Source organism: Paroedura picta, chromosome 2, assembly GCF_049243985.1.
Source record: "Paroedura picta isolate Pp20150507F chromosome 2, Ppicta_v3.0, whole genome shotgun sequence".
Classification (NCBI taxonomy): Eukaryota; Metazoa; Chordata; class Lepidosauria; order Squamata; family Gekkonidae; genus Paroedura; species Paroedura picta.
Genome location: NC_135370.1, coordinates 31,852,549 through 31,876,138, shown reverse-complemented (window position 1 = coordinate 31,876,138; position 23,590 = coordinate 31,852,549). Strand labels below are relative to the sequence as shown.

Genomic DNA, 23,590 nt, shown 5'->3' with positions numbered 1-23,590 from the left:
CCTCTCAATTCCTGGCAAATAGAAGGGGAAGAAATGGAGATAGTGACAGATTTTATTTTCCTGGGCTCCAAGATCACTGCAGATGGGGACTGCAGCAAAGAAATTAAAAGATGCTTGCTCCTGGGGAGGAAAGCTATGGCAAATCTAGACAGCATCCTAAAAAGCAGAGACATCACCCTGCCAAGAAAAGTGCGTTTAGTCAAGGCTATGGTCTTCCCAGTTGCAATGTATGGCTGCGAAAGTTGGACCATAAGGAAGGCCGAGCGTCAAAGAATTGAGGTTTTTGAACTCTGGTGCTGGAGAAGACTCTTGCGAGTCCCTTGGACTGCAAGGCGAACAAACCAGTCAGTCCTAGAGGAGATCAGCCCTGACTGCTCTTTAGAAGGCCAGATCCTGAAGATGAAACTCAAATATTTTGGCCACCTCATGAGAAGGAAGGACTCCCTGGAGAAGAGCCTAATGCTGGGAGAGATCGAGGGCAAAAGAAGAAGGGGACGACAGAGAATGAGGTGGATGGATGGAGCCACTGAAGCAGTAGGTGCAAACTTAAATGGACTCCAGGGAATGGTAGAGGACAGGAAGGCCTGGAGGATCATTGTCCATGGGGTCGCGATGGGTCGGACACGACTTCGCACATAACAACAACAACAAGGCCATTGGCATTTGAAGAGTGAATGTAGCTCAGTTAAGGACTGCACTGCGAGTTTTGCTTCTTGTGAATTAATAAGAGTGCTGTGGTGGTGGTTTGCATGCTCTGGATTGTACGCAACTCTGTTTGGATTGTCTTATCACCTGTTGTCAGTTTTATCACTGAAAACCCTTGATAGGTTTCCATGGAAGCTCAGGCCTCCAAAAAATTCAATTTGAATATTATTTTGGATCAAGCAAGGCACGGTTACAATGAACGTGTCTGACTTTATTTCTTATTCCATGAGTCCTTTTCTCTGTCTCATCAGCAAGGTCCACAAACCAGGCTCTTTCTTGATTTGGGCAGCTTTATTGGGAATGAATGTTCAGCCCATGGGAAAAGGAGAGTAGTGGAAACTATTAACACCAACTTTTTGCTGATATTTGAGAAAGTGAGGAAGTAGTGGCAAGATTAACTCTTATATTGTTTTACTCTGGCACGCAGAAAACCCAAGCTAAGGTATGTGGATTTACTGCTTATGGTTTGAAAGCCTTTAGAATAAACAGAAAAATTAAGATATTAGGACGGCAAGATGCATACACCAGGAAGGAATTGCAAGTATGGAGTATGGATTATAATTTTTTAATGAATGGGACTATAGTATTTTGACAAATAAGACTGGTAGCTTAAAGGTACTGAGACTTGGAACAAAAGCAAGCTGTTGTTTGGAGGGCAAACTAGATGTGACCGTGTGCTTATGGCCGCCATGGGACTGCTGCTATTCTTGTTGTTGTTGTTAGGTGCGAAGTCATGTCCGACCCATCACGACCCCATGGACAATGATCCTCCAGGCCTTCCTGGCCACCTCATCAAGTGACAGTTTATATGTTATATGTTAGCACGGGGGTCATCAACTTCTGGGCCGTGGCCCGGTATCGGGCCACAAAAGCCTCGGCACTGGGCCCTGCTGGCCACACCTGCCTCCCCCCCTCACAGCGAGAAGCTCGCCAGGCAACGAACGATGTGGCCGCTTCGCTTGTGGCCCGGCAAGCTTCTTGCTGCAGGGGGGGGGAAGAGGCAGGTGTGGCTGCTGGCACGCCGGCGGGTGCAAATGCGCATGCGCGGAGCTGCCCACCAGTGCTGCTCCTTTGGTGAGTCTTCTGGACTGGTGACTAATTGATCCAGGGGCTTGACGTAATATGGCTGATTACAATGTTACGTGTTGCAAGTTTTTATGAATTACAAGTTAATGAGTTTGACCATAATATAATGTACCAAAAACGATGAGCTATAAATTTATGTTGTAACCCGCTCTGAGCTGCAGTGGAGGGGAGTATAGAAACATAATAATAGGTCTTTATTTATTTTATGTAGCCTGCTCAAAATGGGGGGCTCGCAACTGGGCGGTGATCTGAGATGCGGGGTAGGCGGTAGTGGCCTTGAGGATGCTATCATGTCTACTTTGGCCATTATTCAAGGTGTGGGGATTTCCTGATTTTTAGACAAATAACTGGTAAGGTTCAAAACTGGGATAGGTTACACCTTGAGCAACAGGAGAGTATTTGATATCTCAGGCACTTATAGGAGCCTTGGATTAACTCCTAAAGGATAAGGCTTTCATTTCTGGAATTACTCATAGAAATAATTATCTAATTAAAAAATACTTAATTACCAAAATTGTCCTAGATTCACAAGAAACATCTGAGGCAGCTTTATTTCCTTGGTGGGGTGTCATTGAAATGATTTAACCTAAATGAATAAAAAAATTTGGATGTAATCATCTCTCTCCAGAATGATATAAAAATGAAATTTCTCAATTTAAAAGTCATAGCACCACAAAATGATAGGATCAGGGTTAGAACATCAAGAATTTGTACTATAATCACCCCTCCCCCCCCCCGTCGCCACCACCCTATTTGTTAAGAATAAGTATTCAAGCAATTCTGCATGTCTGCAATTCTCATGAATGAAGCAATCATCACTGATTAGGAGATGCTGTTGGTATAGTTATCCTATGAGAACATACTCTGTGTTCTGCTATGTGGCGTGGATATCATAAAAGACTTGAATCTTTTATTTATGGACATTTACTTTTGTTTTGTATGATTAGAAAAATGACTCAGCTCTTTGATTCTCGCTTTAAAATATATGTTAAGGTAAACAATTACTTATTTGTATTATAATCATCAGGGGTTTATGATGTTGGAGATGAATGCTGTGAATACCATGGACAGCCAAAGTTACCAACAAGATAGTTTTAGAGAGGAGCAAATCAACTTTGTCATTAGAAGGCAAGACATTGCGGCTAAAGCTCATTTACTTTGGACACATTCAAATGGGTAGCCGTGTTGGTCTGAAGTAGCACAATAAAATCAGAGTCCAGCAGCACCTTTAAGACCAACAAAGATTTATTCAGGGCATAAAAATATGGAACGCTTCACGAATGGATGACATGCAAATTCGTGAAGCGTTCCATATTCTTACGCCCTGAATAAATCTTTGTTGGTCTTAAAGGTGCTGCTGGACTCTGATTTTATTGTGTTACCTTGGACACATCATGTGATCAAACTCATTAGAAAAATCATGCTCACCATGGTCAGCGGCAAAAGGAAACGTGATCGCCAAAGGATCTGCTGGCTCGACACAATCAAAGCTGACACAGGGATGACCATAGACCAATTAAAAGAAGCAGTCAGAGACGGGTTCATGGCGAAGACTTTCCTATAGAATCGCCGAGGTTCGGACATGACTGAACAGACATCATCATCATCATCATCATCACTTCGACCGTTTTTTCCAATATAATTTTAAACTGGAGTCATTGTCACTGATAATTTGCATGTTTTTATGTGATATATATGAATAAAAGCATACCAATTCTATATTAGTGCCATGCATATATAAAACAGTTAAAATATATTAAAATTTTTATAAGTAGATGTTCAATAGGTCATTTTGTGTGAAGAACTAGGACATCTAGTCAAACAAGTACTTTTGAGTCCTACTGATTTCTAGTCTTAAGTGCTGTCAAGTTCTTTCTGAGTTCTGGCAACCCTATGAATTAACCGTAATGCATCAGCTAGCTTCCACCGATGAGGTACAAATTGGTGGTGAGTGTCTTCCGTAGGGGTCCCCATCTGATCTGTATCCTGCACTGGCCACTCCCATAGGCCTGTCGGAAGAGCTCCATTTTACAGGCCCTTCGGATTGCTGGAAGCTCCTGCAGGGCCCACAGCTCTTTTGGGAGCTCAGTCCACAAGGTAGGGGCCAATACCAAAAAGGCGCTGGCCCTGATCGAGGCCAGGCGAGCTTCTTTGGGGTCGGCGATGACCAGCAAGTTGGTACCTGCAGAGCACAAAGCCCTGCAGGGCCTATAGGGCAACAGGTGGTCCTGCAAATATGTAGGTCCCAGACCACAAAAGGGCTTACAGGTCAAAACCAGAACTTTGAACCTGATCTGGGCTGCAACTGGTAACCAATGCCTCAGCACAGGCCGGATATGGGTCCTCCAAGATGTATCTGTGACAACCAGGACAAGGGACTAGGGACAAGGGTAGGCCCGCGTAGAGTGAGTTACAGAAAGAAGCATTTCTATGATTATTGTAAACTGCCATGAGCCCACCAGGGAATGGCGGTATATAAATCGAAATATAAATAATATAAATATAAATAAATAATAAATGATACAGAGCCTTTACTACATCTGTCAAAAAACACCTTTACATTGTACAAAACAGGGGAGAAATGATGTGTGAGGATGGTAATACTTCTCTCAGCTGCTACCATTGCAATCGATATATCAGATCAGGACTTGTGGTAGTGATAATATAACCTTTAGTGAGGGGTTTCACTCTGTTTTCACACAGAGGATGATTTTCAGTAACATTTCACCAAACCTGGCTGGTCTAATCCAAAACTAAGAGCACTCTAAGTCATGCCTTTGTTCTCAATAAAATAGTAAAGGTACTGTCATCCTTTTGGGATCGAGATTAGTTCTGTGCCAAGTGTGACTATCTTAAAACTCAACATTTTGTGTATATTTATTTTTAAAAACATAATTTAAAGTTAAAAACACATTTGAGAGTAAATCAAATTTTCCAGCAGCAGCCATAATGAATAGTCATCAGTTAACTTTGAAACTAGTATCGTTGACTCATTTATTGTTATCAGAATGAAATATGCTAAATAGCTTTTAATTTCCTTCCTTCCTTCCTTCCTTCCTTCCTTCCTTCCTTCCTTCCTTCCTTCCTTCCTCCCCTCCCCTCCCCTCCCCTCCCCTCCCCTCCCCTCCCCTCCCCTCCCCTCCCCTCGCCTTTTTGTGAAGACAAATTTTCATCCTGCAAATCAACTGATGTAATTGATTATTAATTGAAGTGTACCAAAAGGGTAGAAATTTTCAGTGAGTCCTTTGTGGCCTTCAATATGTTATCAGTCTGAGATAAATTTTATTTCAGCTTCTTGAAGTAAGGTTTCATCTTGTATACCAAAGATAAGACCTTTTTGTTAGAGCACTCTTATCTGCTCGGTATGAATTTTGCAAAAGAAATTGGATAATTTCCTGTGCGTTCAGAAAGGAGAAGCCCGGATAATGTTATCAGCCAACTGACGTTGCCATGGCTAACATGCTCTTTCTTGTGCTTTGGATATACAGATAACTGTGTTGTAGTAGCCCTGGATGGGCAAGCACAAAATGTTTCTGCATTTGCACTCTTCGCTTATGCTCTTGTTCTCCTGCCATGTTATAATTCACTTTAATTATTTCCTTTTATATTGCAGTTTAAAAAAAAATTAGCAAAAGTGTTCATGTGTACTTACAATACAACCTGCTTAGGATTTCACTGTCAGAATTCTATTTAGATTGAACTAATGGCTGTGACAAGCCCTATAATTATTATTTCATTTTGCATCATGGATAATTAAGAATGGCAGAGAGCCGTCTTTTAGGGATGTGACATCTACCGTAGCTTGCGTTGTAGGCTGTGGCAGCCTCCCAAGCAGTCCTGTGAGAAGGGCTGGACTTTGAAATGTAGGAGGCCAGCAAAAACATCAATTTTGCCAGATGTTTAGTGTTTGCCAGTGTGGATGTTTTGCGTTTTATCCAGTTGGATTATTTTAAATTGGTTTTCATGTTTTATTTGTATACATCTTTACCAAACTGTGTCAATAAATGCTGTACACTGTTCTAAGTACCTTTTAATGCGGAAAAACAGTTTATAAATAGTAAAGCTAAATACTGCTTCAGAGAGGCCATGAGTCTTGCATCTTCAGGCAACCAATTTTGTTTTGCATACAGATAAAGAACAAGGTTGGTTCTGAATATTTTGTTATCTCAAGCAAAAGGCAGCCAATCTCTCCTAGATCTGCATCAGTCCTAGTATGGACCTGGACACTGGCAGGACAGACTATGGTGGGAATGCTATTTGACCTCCATTGCAGTGATGTCTGGGCTCAAGTGCAGCCCCTGTATTACATTAGTGGCCTCTGCCTCCTGACACCTCCAGACAGTAATCTGGAGGCAGTGGGCCCAGGGGACTGTCTACCAGCTTGGTGTAGTGGTTGAGAGCCAGCTTGGTGTAGGGGTTAGGAGTGTGGACTTCTAATCTGGTGAGCCGGGTTTGAATCTGCGCTCCCCCAAATGCAGCCAGCTGGGTGACCTTGGGCTCCCCACAGCACTGATAAAGCTGTTCTGACCAAGCAGGAATATCAGGGCTCTCTCAGCCTCACCCACCTCACAGGGTGTCTGTTGTGGGGAGAGGAATGGGAAGGAGATTGTAAGCTCCTTTGAGACTCCTTCGGGTAGAGAAAAGCAGCATCTAAGAATCAACTCTTCTTTTTCTTCTTCTACCTGTATGTGTTTGTTTTTTGAAACTTGAAATCAAAATGGCACAAATGTATTTTTTTAAAATTAATATATTTCTAATTTTCAACTTACCAGTATCCAGTAATTTCCAAACATCGGCAACCAGAACGGGGCCCCAGATATTCTTATCCCGCATTCTGAGTCTTCATCAGTGATTGCCTGTCAATATCTACAATTAGGCAGTGTCACAATTAGAGTCAGAATCACATAAATTGTGCATCCAGCAAAAACAAATCCATACAGCAACATACCTGAATAGAGTGTCACAGTTAACACATTTCACTTGGAATATGAGCCAATAACACCTATTACTTAGCTCTGTTCTTGACGGGGCCAAATTACACTGCCTAAAGCTGTTCTTAAAAAGCATGCCCTGATAACACAGGTGTTAGCATTCTATTATTATTATTATTATTATTATTATTATTATTATTATTATTATTATTATTATTATTATTATTATTATTATTATTATTATCTTTCGATTTATTGCCCACCACTCCCTTACGGCTCGTGGCGGGTTACAACATTTTAAAACCCCCAATAAAATCCATTAAAAACCCTCAGCAACAATTACAATATAACATTATCGGTTAGCAAGCTAACCTGGCAAGATAGGCTAATCAACCTCCCCCTCCTACTACAAGCAGGTGGAGAGGGGATACTGATGGTACTAATCCCCAGTCTCAATCCCGGGTCCCGGGTCCCCGGGGGGGCATAGATGTTAAAGGGCCACGGGTTGGTAGCAAGATGTCAAAGAGTTATAAAATACATGTAAGATCGATGTTTAAGTTCAATCCATTGGGGGTTATCATATCCAAACAAAAAATGAAGGAACTTTATGTTGAAGATTCGTTTGTAAATCCATTCCACTGACCAATTCAGGGCCATTCTTCTATTCTTCTGTTTTTTGAAACTGGCATGTCAAATATCTATTACAAGTGAGAACGTGCAAAGCCATGCAGGAGGCCCCCTTGCCTACTATTTCCTCTTTTTCCATCCCTGAAAGTCTCCATAGCCCCTCCCTTTCTTTCTTCCTTCTCTTCTTCCCATGCAGACCTGCCTCGGACCTTGTAGAATGAGTTGTCTGTTGAAATCCAGGTCCTGACAGAGCTGTTAAAGTTCCCCAGGCCCTGCAAAATGGCACTCTTCCGTCAGGCTTATGGTTGAGCCTGTCCCAGGGTATCAAAATCTGTATACAGTATAATATTTATACAATACACATTAGTAAGATATTGAATCAAACATCAAAATGTGTCTTATCTCTATTTTAATGATTAATGAAGCAACCAAAGTGGACTCTAGATTTGTGCTGCTTTCAGTGTTGAATTTTCATCAGTGATTTTGAAAATTATCCTTGCAAGTTTCCAATATTCTGATATTCCAATATTTTTCCTATTCTATATTGCTGACAATCATGTCTTTTTTACTATATATCCAACTCAAAGTTGTAGCATGAACTCTATTCATAGAACACCGGCCTTCAGCTCGCAGGTATGGGAGAGCTTTGTCAAGAGACCGCAGAAACAACCAGTAATTATGCAATTTAAGTCCATCCCTCCGTTATTCGTAGCTAGGTGCATTTACTCTTAAGTAACCCCAGTGTGTTCAGTGGAGCTTTGTCACAAATTAGCATGCATAACCATGCTTTCCTGAATCTTCTGATAAGATCTGTGAAACAGACTCCGGTGAACCCACTCCAAAATACATCGTCAGAAATGAATTTTCTTCTTATACGTACACTGACATTCACTGCAATGTATTTCAGAGGGCTTTTATGATTTCCAAGATTTAAACCATTAAAATATATTTTCAAGTTTGTAAGGGCTGCCACATCGTATTGTTGGAAAGGTATCTTGTTTTTAAAGGAATATGGGCCTGTGAAACAGCCTGGCAGGGCCTAGGCTGCTCATCTCCAGGTACGTAAGGGAGCTCCTAGTCTGTGGCAGGTGGGTCTTCTGGTGCCTCCGGGAGATCCTCTGCCTCTGGAGTGCCCCCTGGTGACAAATCCGAGGAGGCGGACATGACACTCTCCTGTAGTCTCCTTTCCTAAACAGATTGTCTGCCTCTGCCTAGTTCGGGTGACATGTTACGAAGTTCAGATTTGGACAACTACAGAAGAATAGCATAAGCAGCTGTGGGTTTTGGGGCTGTTGGAAACCACAGGGGCTGATGGAACAATTGGATGGTTATAATACACATATGTTTAAATCTTTTCACCTTCCTAATTGCCTGTCGTCATCAGCTTGTAGCACAGTAGGAACATCTGTTTGTTTGGATGGCAAATTTCAAAAGGCTGCAAAGAGTGTAATGTGCTGTTCCTTGTTTACTTCAGCAGAGGTAGGCATCCCTACTGATCTTTGAACACTCTCCTCCCTTCCCCCATTCTGGATTGGGTGTTCAGATTATGAGCACAATTCAGAGCCAGTTTAGTGTAGCTGTTAAGAGTTCTGGACTCAGACAGGGTTATGACTTCCAGGACTAAGATCTGGAAGACCTTAGTTCAAATCCCCATTTTGCCATGCAGCTCATTGGGCCCGTCATTCACTCTTGGCTTAATTCACTTTGCAGGGTTGTTTTAAGAATAAATGGAGAAAGGGAGAACAAAGTACATTGCTTGGAGCTCCTTGGATGAATAGAATAGAAATGTACTAGATAGATCAATTAATAGACACCCCCTTCCTTAAGGGATCCTTAGCCTTATTGAACCTGTTGGCACATTTAGAAGTTAAAAAACAGGTATTATGGTTATGATTATTACAGTATTTGCTGGTGTATAAGACTACTTTCCCCCCCTGAAAAACATGCCTCCAAGTGGGGGGGTCATCCTGTACGCCGGGTGCACTCCAGTTGGGATAGACATAGCTGCCCATAGTGGCCCATAGTACTGTATTTTGAGTGGAAATGTTGTGGGGTCGTCTTATACGCCCAGTTGTCTTATACGCCGGTATGTATGGTCACAGTCAATTTGACAGGTGATGGTACTCTGCAATTCAAGATCTAGCAAAGTTCTTGGGAATATAACTTTGTTGCTATGGTTTACAATATAAGGTAAAGGTATCCCCTGTGCAAGCACCGGGTTATGTCTGACCCTTGGGGTGACGCCCTCTAGTGTTTTCTTGCCAGACTCAATACACGGTGGTTTGCCATTCCCTTCCCCAGTCATTACCGTTTTACCCCCCAGCAATCTGGGTACTCATTTTACTGACCTCGGAAGGATGGAAGGCTGAGTCAACCTTGAGACGGCTGCTGGGATTGAACTCCCAGCCTCATGGGCAGAGTTTCAGACTGCATGTCTGCTGCCTTACCACTCTGCGCCACAAGAGGCTCATGGTTTAAAATATTGGCCTTTAGAATAAGAAAGAGGAGGATGGATGAATGATTGAAGTGTGTTATAATTGAATGGTAGCTGTACCCTTGAGGGCAGAATTTATTGGTTGGTAGAAAGAGCTCAGAGTATTTAAGAGAAAAGAGTTGAGTAAAGGAACTGTGGAGAGTGTGAGGAATCTGTGTTCTATATGAAAGTTATTAGGCCAGGCTTTCTCAGCCTGGGGTTTCTTGATGGCCCTGGAAGGGTTTCCTAAATGGGTGGGAGGTAATTTTTATATATTTTTTAAAACGTGTTACACATTTATCAGGTGATACGACCATTTATGTCTACCCACCCACCTCTTCCAAAATGACCAGTGATGGGCCAGGAGGGGGTGGGAAGAGGAGTCCCATGTGGGCGTGTCCACAGCTATGCTTCCCAACCATCTTCAGCACAATCCCACCACTATTGGGGTTTCTAGAAGGCTGAAGAATGTTCCAGAGGTTTCTCAATTGTATAAAAATTGGAAAAGGCTGTATTAGGCTAAGTGGCAGGTTAGGAAGTTAAACGTTGTTGACGTTATTAGCCTAAGTGGTGAGTGAAGATAAGCCTTTATGGCCACGTCTGTTTAAGGAACTTTACAGAAAGAAGAACTGTGCTTTTCCGAAACCCTTGCGCTTCTGAACTTTACTGAAACTGTTATAATGTTATGCTACCAAATAAACTCTTCTTATGTTTAAGAGAAAGGGTTCCCTTTAACCTCAATAGAATCCCCATGCCTGACCATTCTGTCATTCAACCAAATATAACTAAGCCAGTGGTCCTCAACCTGGGGGTCGGTACCCCTTTGGGGTTGAACAGGGGTCGTGGGAGGGTGAGCAGCTTGGTTGGGGGGGCGTGCTGCCACTGTGCCACTCCCCCTGCAGGTGGAAAAGAGCGAGATCGGCATGGTGGGACAAGAGGCAGAACTGAACTGAGAAACCACGGCGGGAAAAAACACTTTATATACAATCATGAATGATGGTTCTTCATGCCATTGCTCAGTTTTGGCTTAATTTCTGTGAAAGAACCCTTGCATAATTTTATGGTTGGGGGTTACCACAACATGAGGAACTGTATTAAAGGGTTGCGGCACTAGGAAAGTTGAGAACCACTAAGCCATCCTGCTTTTTAGACTCAACGATGAGATGTAAGACAAGAGCCATTGGTAGCAAAGAAAATAAGTAGGGAATGCTAAGGAAGGGAAGGCATTAGTGTCACATGTCATCTCCTTGCAAGCTATACAATTCTTGCCCTCTCAGTTCTGCCGAAATACCTCCTGTTCTATTGAAGTAGGGGAAAGTCTGTTTCAGCTCTCTTATCTTTGAGGAAGAAGTGAGTGGGTGCCAGGAAACCTGTTGATAGATGCCATTGTGCTAATGAGCTCCACTGTGCCCTGACGTGCCAGATTGAGGACTGCTGGCATATAAATTGTTGCATGTGGCAAGAGCGATGGCAAAATCTAGGCAGTGCCCACGAGAATGTTCTGTAATGTTATAAGGTCCAGGGGAATAACAAGGCATTTTGGAAAAGAAAATCCTTTCATGCTTCAAATTAAAATTCAAGTACCTTTATTGGCATAATCATAACAAAACATGTAAATAAAAGACACGGTGATATAATAATAAAATAATTTTTTTTTGTTTAATCAACAAAATAAGTCTTCCTCAAATTTCTTATCATTGAGAAACCCCTGAAACATTCTTCAGGCTTTGAGAAACCTCGTAAGTGGCATGATTGTATAGAATATGGTTCAAAATCATAGCTGTGTACATGCTTACCTGGGGCCCCTCCACTTCCCACCCCCTCCTGGCCCGTCATTGGCATTTATGGTCATAATCACCTGATAAATGTTTAACAATTTTTTAAAAAAAATTGCCATCAATAATATATGGCAATTCTAACCCAGTGATTTACGGGCTTTATCCTGTTCTTTTTCTCAACACTCTCTGGATAAAGTATATTATTATTTGGATTTTGCAGAAGGGCATGCTCTAATGCAAAGCAGGGAATGCCTCACAGCCCTTCCAGTAGCAGCTGTCTCTGACCCATGAAATGACCTAACCAGAGGTCATGGGCAAAAAGCCATCTGCCATAGGGGGGGGACTACCACAAAGAGTAAAAATTGTGTGAAACTGACACCATCTAGCTTTTGTATTAAGGGAGCTCTTGCTTCAGTGTGCTTCTTCATTCACTTCTGTTGACTCAAGATTGGGTCGAGGGTGATTTTTGCCCAATTCTACATTAGAGCCAAGCTAGATGTGACGATGTCCTTATGACTGTCATTTAAAAGTCATTTTAAAATAACATGAGGCATTGCTCTTGTCCGTAGCTGTTGTGTGTCTTTTCAAGTTCTGAAAAAACTTCATGGGCTGTCTTGCATATGTAGATGTAGTTGTTTTGGCACTTGACAAGACAGGGGAAACCAGAGTGGCTCATCCTGCTGTATTGTGAGCCTCATCAGGATCTGGCCTTTGTAACATTTTAAAATAAATTTAAAATGGTATTATTGTTTTTGTCGTGGCCACGTGGATTCCATCACATCTAGTTTGGCCCTTGGAGCAGAATCCTTATCTTGAAAGTTTGTTGTCCTTGAGGGTCCTATGAGTTCCAAAAAATGTGTGGTTCTCTAAGGGGTGTGGTATGAAGGGGAGGTGGGGAAAAGTCCACCAATGCAAGCACCATTTAATTGTGGTACCCGTAGGGTCCAGCTCAGTGCTTTAGATCAGCCATTCTCAATGCAGGCCATGTGGCTAGGGGGCCCTGGCACATTTTAAGGATGCTACTGACCGAAAAATGTGAATACCCATATTTCATCAAGGGAAAGAAAAAGAAATAATGTAACCTTTTGTATGTGCTTGAATTAATGCATTCAAGGAATGAAACGATCATACATGCTTTTCTTGGTTGAATATTGTAGAATTCTACCACGTGTGTCTGTGTGTTTGTGTGTGTGTGTATGTATGTATGTATTTGGATTTTTATACCACCCATTCTTTATGGATCTGGGCCTTGATATATATCAAGGGATGTCAAGTATAGTTAGCTCATCCTTAGCTTAGGCTGTTTTTAGCTTAGTTCATTGCACAAGCGGACAGCCTATTTCAGGGGACCCTAGAACCTGAGAATAGCTCCTAAAAGAGCCATGGCCAAAAAAGGTTGAGAATGGCTGTTTCATTCATCCATCCATCCATCCATCCATCCATCCATCCATCCATCCATCCATCCATCCATCCATCCATTCATTCATTCATATTTTTATGCCGCCCTTCCATACAGCTCTGGGCAGTTTAGATTTAAGTGCAATAGGAATAAATGATTATTTTGAAATACTAAATAGAAGGGATGTATTTTACTCATTAAAAAGAGCCTCTTGTGGCGCAGAGTGGTAAGGCAGCCGCCTGAATGCTTTGCCCATGAGGCTGGGAGTTCAATCCGGCTCAAGGTTGACTCAGCCTTCCATCCTTCCGAGGTCGGTAAAATGAGTACCCAGCTTGCTGGGGGGTAAACGGTAATGACTGGGGAAGGCACTGGCAAACCACCCCGTATTGAGTCTGCCATGAAAACGCTAGAGGGTGTCACCCCAAGGGTCAGACATGACTCGGTGCTTGCACAGGGGATACCTTTACCTTTAGCTATTTTACTCATTCTTTTTAATGAATAAAGTCAGAAATATTTCCCCCCTAGGACAGCCTTTCTCTATTTGTTTTTACCGTTTAGAATCCCCTGAAACAATCCAAGCTTTGAGAAACCCCAGAAGTGGTGCCGTTGTGCAGAACATGGTTGGGAAGCATAGCTGTATACATGGCCCCCTGAGGGGGGGCTTCCCCTCCCCCTCCCCTCCAGGCCCATCGTTGGCCATTTTGCGGGGTGTTGACATGGGAGTATCACTATAAATGATGACCAGAATTAAAAATATATTTAAAAATTAACCCTCACCCATTTGGGAAACCATTCCAGGTCCCTCAAGAAACTTCAGGGTTTCATGAAACCCTGGTTGAGAAAGCCTGCCCTACGGCATCATAATTAATAGGTCCTCATCATTTTAAATAGGTGTGCATGACAGAGTAAGTCTGTTACAAAAAGCTGTATGTTAACACTTCAGTGTTCCTTTTTTCCAGTGGCTAAATAGATACTGTGGTTTGATTATTGGTACTATCATGTTGTCCAAATGCAGATTAAGTAGCAGATGGCTCAAAATGAACTGTTGTGCAATTTCCTGTAAGATGTGTTGGCGTGAAGTGTCCTGCTTATGAGTTAACAGCATACGCATCTGTAAACTGAGTGAATTTACATTTTCTTGTCCTATCTCTTGTTACTGATAATAAGCTAACATTTTTAGCTGTCTCTTACACACAATAAATCCTTGACAGCCATTTGCCATGTAGATCATGCTGTCAGATAATGCCAGGAAATCCCACAGCAAACCCTCCGGAAACACTATAACTTCAAATTAAATTGCAGAATAGTAGAGGGACTTGATGGCTTCAAAAGACAGATTACTGGTACCTCTGGGCAAGATACAGTTTTATGGTGACTGACATTTATTCATTTCTGTTTATGAGATGCATTTGACTACATTCTGTTTCCTAGTTGACAGTTCTGCAAATCCCAGTAGTAGCTTTTGCAACTGGTATTTATTGTGTTTTTTACAGATTGGTAGTCTATGACAATGGCTTGGATCAGATAAACATAATTAATTTCAGGAGTCAGAAAATAGGTCCCGTTTCTCAACACATGTCTCTGTGGTCCATTTTCTCTGCTCCGTAGCCATTATATTCTAGTGTTCTGAGCCCTCCCCCCCTTTTTTGTTTTTGTACTCCAATTTGTTCTTTTAAAAAAGTGTAACAACTTATTTTATATCTTTTCCATCCTTCCATATAGTCAAAGCTGATTTGCAACCAAAATATAGAAAGTATATTAAATAATCTTGTGTGAATAAAGTTCTCCACTGTAGGATGGGATTATTCTGGTTGCAAAATTTGGATTTTTTTAAATGCAGTTGTGGTGAATTGTCAAGGATTAATGACTAACCACATCTGAGAACCTTTTGGTGACAAGGTATTTGAATGGAATTCTGGTGAGAGAGTCAGTTAAGGAATGACAGTTGGGGACTGACAGTTGAAGAAGAGAAAGTTAAGCACTGACTGTAGACTTGGAAGGAGACTAAGAGGGTGAGTGGATCAAGGAGGATTCTCATTCAAGCAAAAAATTGGAAATCATCTAGTAAAGAGAAGTGATTTAGTAAAGAGAAGGGAAATAACTTATTTTAAAACCTTCTTTCTACACAGACTCCTCTATTTTAGTCTGTGTAGAAAGAAGGGTTTTGGTAACATTATATGTTTGTGCCTTCTATACTTTATTGGTTGAAGAAACTTTGAAACCTATGCTTGAGGGTTTAAGTAGAATATGAAAAGGAAGCTTCTTCCCTAAAAGTTTAAAGATCTTGTTGGATTGCAGAAATCATAGAATCATAGAATCATAGAGTTGGAAGGGGCCATACAGGCCATCTAGTCCAACCCCCTGCTCTACGCAGGATCAGCCCTAAGCATCCTAAAGCATCTAAGAAAAGTGTGTAGCCAACCTTTGCTTGAAGACTTCCAGTGAGGGGGCGCTCACCACCTCCTTAAGGCAGCCTATTTCACTGCCTAATACATGATGGCAACATATTATCTGGTGTTTGCGTGAATACATCACTTCAATTTTGTTATCTGTTTACCTTGTACGTCCTTCACCTGATTCCACCTGACCTTTTCTCCTCTATCTGACCTTGTGAGATTCTATGCACATGCAAATCTGCACGCTTTGCAAAAGACAAGAGGTTTATTGAATTGTACTCATGTAACCTTTATTTTTCCAAGTGGGAAGTGTTAAACTAGACTACTTGGATTATGATATCAAGCCCTGCTGTAATCAATTAACTTTTGTAAACACCCAGAGGTCCTTGAGGATACATCTTCACATAAGAGAGACCAAAATCTATATTAATTGAAGAAATCTTTAGCGTTAGCATCTATGAAGTACTTCTGTTTAGGAAGGTGGATTTATCCGTGTTCTTTTTTTATAACAGCTCTTAACTGAGTGGATTTTTTATTTCAGCCCAGATTGGGAGATTTCTATTTGTGAAAACCGGGATGTTTCTTTCTGTGTTATGAAATGGAAGATGATGGTATTTTCACACGTAAAGGTTAAAGGATAAAAAGCATTTTCTTGAAACAGTTTTTGAAAGCTGCGTTCGGACTCTGAAAATAGAAATTTTGGATGAATGATCACATCCTGACATTGAGCGTAGAAGACTTTGCCCAGCTATTACTGAGATGGAACTGCCTTGGCAGCACTTGTCGTTCCATTGGGTCTGCCACTGGTTGCCAACAAAGTAGACATCTTGGAGATTATCTCATTGCTTGAGTGTGTGTTCTGTGCAATAAGAGCTTTGCTGTTTTTGGTAAAAAGGATGTCCCACTTTGTACTTTCTACCTGGCTGGAAATTGAAATTGCAAAAAATTCAGGATGAACTTGGTACTTCAGAGATAATATTGAGCTTCACTCTTTCTAACTGATGTTTCCAGGTTGGAAATCAGAAGTCTGGGGAATAGAATCAGTGGATCTAGTAGGGGCTCAGTGGATTTAGCTGCGGTTTCTCCGGGGCTGTAATGTGGTATCTCATAGCTGAATATTCGCACTGAAAATCTGTAGAGCTACAGCGTGCTGAGTTAATGTACCTATAGTCTGATGGCTGTGCAGTGTTAGAAGTTGTTGGAGTTCCTCTCAACATGGGTAACAAAAGGCTGATACACTATTCCTGATGTTTCCCTGACGTTGCCTAGTAAAAGTGCTAGAACAGCCTTGTTGAATACGTCTAAGAAATACATAATTTGCAGACAGGTCATATTTATGGATAGGGTTGCCTGCTCTGGGTTGGGAAATGCCTGGAGATTTGGGGTGTGAAAATTAAGGAGGGCAGGATTTAAGAGGGATGAAGAACTTCAAAGGGATATTATGTCATACCCTACCTTCCAGAGTGGCAGTTTTCTGATCTCAGTTATCTGGAGATCAGTTGTAATCCCAGGATGTATCTAGCAACCACCTGCAAGTTGGCAGTCTTGTTTGTGGAAGATAGGTAACTTCTGCTCAATCAATATTTTGGATCTCTTCCTTCTTCTCTAGCTGGTGATAGTCCAACTGATAGTAAAAACTTCAATTTGTTTCATCTGTATCTTCCATTTCTGAGGTCATTTAATATTTCAGCTTACTAGTGTAGCCCCTCCATCCTATTCTGTAACATTTCCTAATTTGTTTAAAGTTCCATAATTTCCCCACAAATATTTTTTCCACTTCTCTCCCTGTTTTCTAGTTCAGATATTATAGGGGGCCATAAAACTGATCTTTGAAGAATTCCACTGGTTAATTCTCTGGAACTTGGTGCAATATATGAATGCTTTTTTCTTCACAGCTAAAGGAGAATAATGTTCTTCAAAGTATTTGATTGGAGTGTCTCTTAACTGATAATTAATCAAAGCAGTGAAAAATCCAAATAAACATAGGAGTTAAACAAGGTTGTATCCTTGCTCCTCAATTATTTATTTATTTATTTAGATAAAGTTAATGGCCATTCCCCCTGTAGTTGGCAAAAGACCCACTCACTTTTATATGTGGATGACACAGTAATCTTATCTCGAACTCAAGTAAGCCTAATTTGCTATCTTCGATCATTTTCAGATTACTGTAGAAACAATCAACTAAAAATAAATTTTGAAAAAACTAAGATCATGGTTTTCGCAAAGACCCCTTACAAGTTTTGCTGGAAAATAAACTCTAATCATATAGAACAGATCAATCACTACAAGTATTAAGGCATAAATTTTACTTACAACAACAGGTGGGCAAACTACGGAGAGAAAAATATCAAAACTGCAAAAGGCCATTTATCTTCTTTAGCCAAGTTTTACCACCAAAAAGGTAACAAAAACCTTCCACCAGCCCTCAGAATCTATAGTGCTAAAATAATTCCTCAGATTCTTTATGGAATTCCAATATGGATAGAAGCGTTTAACAATAAATTAGAAAAAAATCAATCTTCCTTTTTCAGACTCCTATTAGGAGTCCCAAACTACATGGGAAATTATACACTTGTCACAGAACTTAGCCAACAGAGTCTAGCTTGGCTTCAGTCCTTCAAATATTGGTTAAAAATTCATTTCCATGCTCATCCGGGTGGTCTGCTGATTAACCTTTTGAGTTATCCTTACTGTCTTAAGTGGTTTAGTAAAATGTCACAGAAACTTCAAATTATAGGTCTGTACATCTCAACTCTTAGCATGTAAGAAGAACGAGTTATACTAAAATCCCAGTTTGGTGTAGTGGTTAGGAGTGCGGACTTCTAATCTGGCATGCCAGGTTTGATTCTGCACTTCCCCACATGCAACCAGCTGGGTGACCTTGGGCTCGCCACGGCACTGATAAAACTGTTCTGACTGAGCAGGAATATCAGGGCTCTCTCAGCCTCACCCACCCCACAGAGTGTCTGTTGTGGAGAGGGGAAAGGAAAGGCGACTGTAAGCCGCTTTGAGTCTCCTTCGGGTAGGGAAAAGCGGCATATAAGAACCAACTCTTCTTCTTCTTCTTCTTCTTCTTCTTCTTCTTCTTCTTCTTCTTCTTCTTCTTCTTCTTCTTCTTCTTCTTCTTCTTCTATCTCACAGAGATTAGAAGATCAGGATGCCCTTTTTATTGTGGTTCCTCTAATAACAACATATGTTCTTCCCATTTCTCAGATGTTCCTTTAATATATAAAACCATGCCCTTGTATCCCCAGATTTTGGAGGCACACCCATTAAAAAGAGCATTTCTATTAGCTCATCTAAACATCTTTCCCTCAAACTTCCCCTGAGATAGATTTTTGAAGATGCCTCCTCAGGAGAGATACTGTTTGCATGAGTGTAGTGTCCCTGACACGTTATACCACATACTCTTGGAATGTCCTAAGTTTGCTCTATATCGTCGCCCTTTAGCTAATTATTTGAAGAAACTCAGATCTTTCTGTGTTGACGAGAAACATTGGATTAAAATTATACTAAGTGTGAGGGATTCAGCAATTATTGTAAAAGTAGCAAAGTCTTTGCTGGCAATTTTAAATGAAAATCTTTCCATGATGGAATCTGTAACTGAAATTGTTTAAAATGTTAGTTTTATGCCTTGCCATTTTTATGCCAATAAAGGTACTCTGACTCAAAGCAGTGTCCATGATTCCTTCGCTGTTCCTATTTTAGCCCTTCAACTTCAACTTCATCTTCAACTTCATGGCCAAGCATGAAGATTGAGGGACAGGGACATGGTGGGGGACACTGTGATGTAACTAAAGGAAAAATCTGAGAAGTTACATTCATCCTATTTAGGAATCATCGAAAACTCTAGGGAAGCATTAGGTTTTCCTGAAAGTGACATCATGCCACTGGCCATGTTTTAAAAATTCTGGGAAACAAGAAAGGGAGCATCTTTCGCCCCCACTGGTGGATTGGAAACCCTGCTTATGGTGAGAGATGTTGGGTGGGATCTAGTGCAACAATATGAAATGCCCCCTGAAATCTCTAGGATAAAGTAACTCAGATAACTGGGGAGGGGCAGCAGAGTGTAAGGACTTCTGCCTGCAGAAACAGAATTGAGTGGAGATCAGGCCCTGCCTGAAAGGCCACCCAAAGATAACATCTAAGCCCTCCATACGCCTCCCCGGCAAAAATGTATAAGAGACGGCTATGGGTTTTTATTTTTATTAGCCAAACTTTAATTCCAGATTTTATATATTACTTACTGTGTATCCATTTTTATTGTAAGCTGTCCTGAACCTTTCTGGGGAATGGCAGAGTAAAAATCAAATACTAAATAAATAAATATTTTTACATTTGTTTATCTCTGTCTCTCTGTCTCTGTCTCTATCTCTCTGTCTGTGTCTGTGTCTGTGTCTCTCTCTCTCTCTCTCTTTCTCTTTCTGTGTATACACCCCTCTTGGTTGGCCATCTCAGTGTGATTTCTATAGTCTAAACATTCAGTAAAACAGTGAATCACATAGATAAAATCAGATTTAGAATGATATAAAATCACAATTTATCACTGTTGCATCAGTCCTCATTACTGAGATCAAAATTATAGTTGGTAAGATGTTAGTTATTAAGTGGGGGACAAGGGAGGAGGGGAGGCCAGAGGGAGCAGGAGGTAGGCCCGAGAGTTGTTATAGGTGTTATCTAGCTCAGGGGTAGTCAACCTGTGGTCCTCCAGATGTTCATGGACTATAATTCCAAACACTGGCAGGGGCTCATGGGATTTGTAGTCCATGAACATCTGGAGGACCACAGGTTGACTACCCCTGATCTAGCTGATTATCTAGCTGGCCTCAACCATAGACCCAGTGGAAGAGCTCCATCTTACAGGCCCGGCATAATTGCACTTGGGAGCTCACTCCACCAGGCAGGAGCTAGGGCTGACTTTAAAATATTTGCATTGTCCTCATGGCAGCCATAACAATACTGTCACATCTGGTTTGTCCTTTAGATGCTGTTTGGACATATATATCGTCTATTTTGCCCTTTGAGTAATTTTTGCAGAGAAAAAAGTTAACTTGAAAAGAATAGCCTGCCACTTTACTGTAGCTTAGATGTTCCCTTGATGTTCCCCAGTAATCATTAATTAGATGTATGGTGATCACCTTCCTTATGAGCCAGCTTGGCATAGTGGTTAGGATTGCGGACTTCTAATCTGGCGAGCCGGGTTTGATTCCACGCTCCCCCACATGCAGCCAGCTGGCTGACCTTGAGCTCGCCACAGCACTGATAAAGCTGTTCTGACTGAGCAGTGATATCAGGGCTCTCTCAGCCTCACCCACCTCACAGGGTGTCCTTGGTGGGGAGAGGAAAGGGAAGGCGAATGTAAGCTGCTTTGAGACTCCTTTGGGTAGAGAAAAGCGGCATGTAAGAAACAAGTCCTCCTCCTTCTCCTCCTCTTCCTCCTCCTCCTTCTTCTATGAATGTGTACAGTTATATCAGAATACCTTTTATTGGCATAAAACAGGGGTAGTCAAACTGCGGCCCTCCAGATGTCCATGGACTACAATTCCCATGAGCCCTTGCCAGCAAACGCTGGCAGGGGCTCCTGGGAATTGTAGTCCATGGACATCTGGAGGGCTGCAGTTTGACTACCCCTGACATAAAATGTCCAGTTATATCTTTCACATCCCTTACCTATATTTTCATGGGACAGGAACATGAACAATGAGAGGCCTCATTTCAGTTTTCGTCCATTGGTGTATGTTTTCTCTCTCTTTGCTATGAGTATTTCACAACTAAATGCAGCTTCTTAAGCAAAATGCAAGGTCCTGTGCGCTGTGTTTAACTGGATCAAAAAAGAAAATCTTCACTACCAACCATCTAGTAGTGCTGGTCACATTGTGTATGTCAATTCCGAGGAACGTAATATACCCTCCGGACCTTGTTGGTGCTTATCAGTTGATAAGATTCTAACCAAACAGGACTAGGATTCAGACCAGCCTTGGTGCAAAAATAGCCATTAGACCTCCTGTATGGTTGATGTTTTCTTGGCCCTGCCTGAGATTGGCACAGTGCCTTGTTATTCTGAAAAGTTGCCTGTCATGTGGATCAGAGCTACCACAGTACTGATGCTCTTGCCAATGGTGACATCATCGCTGCTTGCTAATGTTATTTTTCTAACTGTGTCTGTACAAATCGTGCGTGCTTGCGCCATTGCAGCAAAAAAATGACCTTTTAGGATTAGGGGTGCCTCTGGTTTTACTCTGGGGCCTGATTTAAATTGATGCAATCAGACGGGAAGAAAATCCATCCACCCACCCACTCACTCAGCTTATTCGAGGGGTTTTTTATTCATCTTGAAAGGCTAAAAAGGTCTCTTGCTGGTTTAGCCCACAAAAACTAAATACCAGCTGACTGGTCCAAGTACAGAATCGGCCGTCATAGGAAAGAATACTGTTAACCTCTCATCTTTGCAAGAGCAAATTTTCGTGTTGGCTGCCGAATTCTCCCTTCTTTATTATATACCCCGTTCCCTTTTTTGGATTTTCTCATTTGTCTTCATGGATAGTTTACTGCTCTCTTTTACTGTTACTTGATGAAAATTAGTCTTGCCAGGGAGTGATTGAAAACAGACTGCATTATCATCCCACTAAGTCTTAGATGGTGAGATTTAGCAAGACTCGAAACCTCAATTCCAGTGAGCAACTCAGACTATGCAACTGTGGTTTATAAGCAGTTTTCCGACATGGTCCTGATTGTAGGGCAGAGGAATTCTTTGTAATGACGGAAATGTTAGTGGGACACTGTGTGCTTGATCACTCACTCGGCTTACTGCACTGGTAACCTGTGCTTGAGTATCACAGTGTAAGGGTGACCTTCACAGAGCTTAGGAAAGAAATCTTGTTTGCCCAGCATCCCGGGAGAATTGGGAATGGTTGCTGGGGCAACATGACATCCCCAGCAATTACCAAAGGGACAGCCGAATTGGTAACATTGGAACAAAAATGGTAAACAGATTTTTTTTTTTGTCAATTATTGTCAGAGAGAGGGGTTGCGTGTGTGCTTGTGTGCATGTTTTTAGCTATTCTGTTTATCTACCAAAAATGTGCTAAACAATCAAGTGACTGTAACAAAGAAACAAAGGGGCAAAAAGCAATCCACCCAAAGGAAACAAAAAACACCGTTGTATTTGGTAGTTAAGGGTCAAACTATTGAATGACCTTTGGGACCTTTTTAGGGGCTGAAAACAGCCACAAGGGGCATTGCAGCTGTAGACAGATATTAACACACAACAAGACTTGATATTAAAACCCAATGAAACTCGTATCATTTAGAACCTGCTTCAGATTTATACAGAAAAAAAAATCCTAACATGTTAATACTGCATTGCAGGATTTGAATTGATAAAGGAGACTATTGATTCCCAGGCCAAAACCAAAATCCAAAACACTGTCAATGCATACTTTCAGGTGGGCAGCCATATCGGTTCACAGTAGCACCTTAGAACCAAGAAACTTTTGACAGTCAAGTGCCCTTTGTATCTGGTGAAGGAAGTTTTGACTCAAATGCATAGTGAACATTTTGTTGGTCTCTAAGGCAGTGATTCTCAACCTTCCTAATGCCGCAACCCTTTAATACAGTTCTTCGTGTGGTGGTGACCCCCAACCATAAAATTATGCAACTGTTCTTTCACAGAAATTAAACCGAAAGTGACCAATGGCGTGAAGATCCATTGGTCATGATTGTTTATAAATTGTTTTTCCCCCAGGGAATCTCAGTTCAGTTCTACTCTTGTCCCACCAGGCTGATCTTTCTCTTTTCCGCTGCTCCAGACAGACAAACGCTCTATCTCAATTAACTCCGCAAGGCTGTTGTGTGGATGGCGCCCCCCTGGCCAAGTTGCTTCCCTGCCGCGACCCCTGTGAAAGGGTTGTTCGACCCCCAAAGGGGTCCCGACCCCCAGCTAGAGAACCACTGCTCTAAGGTGTTACTGAATTTGAATCCAGCACTTTCAACACCTGTTTATATCTTTTATTTTTTGCATATGTTATTCAGATTTTGCATCTTTCTATCAGGTTGCTGTATATTATCAGGTCTGTTTGAGTTGGATTTAGAGGAAAAATATTCAATTACACAGCCCTAATTTCACCACCTGTCTCCCCACCCTTCTTTAGGGACAATGCCCCCCTTCACAGGTTTTGGAAATTGTTAATTAAGAT

At 41.5% G+C, this 23,590-nt stretch overlaps 1 protein-coding gene and 1 long non-coding RNA gene across 9 annotated transcripts in view; one reads left to right on the top strand and one right to left on the bottom strand.

Annotated features, from left to right (window-relative positions):
- The window catches only part of OSBPL6 (oxysterol binding protein like 6), a 150,711-nt gene that overhangs the window by 11,181 nt on the left and 115,940 nt on the right, over positions 1 to 23,590 (top strand). The gene's annotated exons all lie outside the window — the stretch shown is intronic.
- LOC143829166 (uncharacterized) overlaps positions 1 to 23,590 on the bottom strand; it is a 53,059-nt gene that overhangs the window by 27,940 nt on the left and 1,529 nt on the right. Inside the window, exon 2 of the long non-coding RNA XR_013228013.1 lies at positions 6,561 to 6,657. This is a non-coding gene — a long non-coding RNA (uncharacterized LOC143829166). The remainder of the gene's footprint in view (positions 1 to 6,560; positions 6,658 to 23,590) is intronic.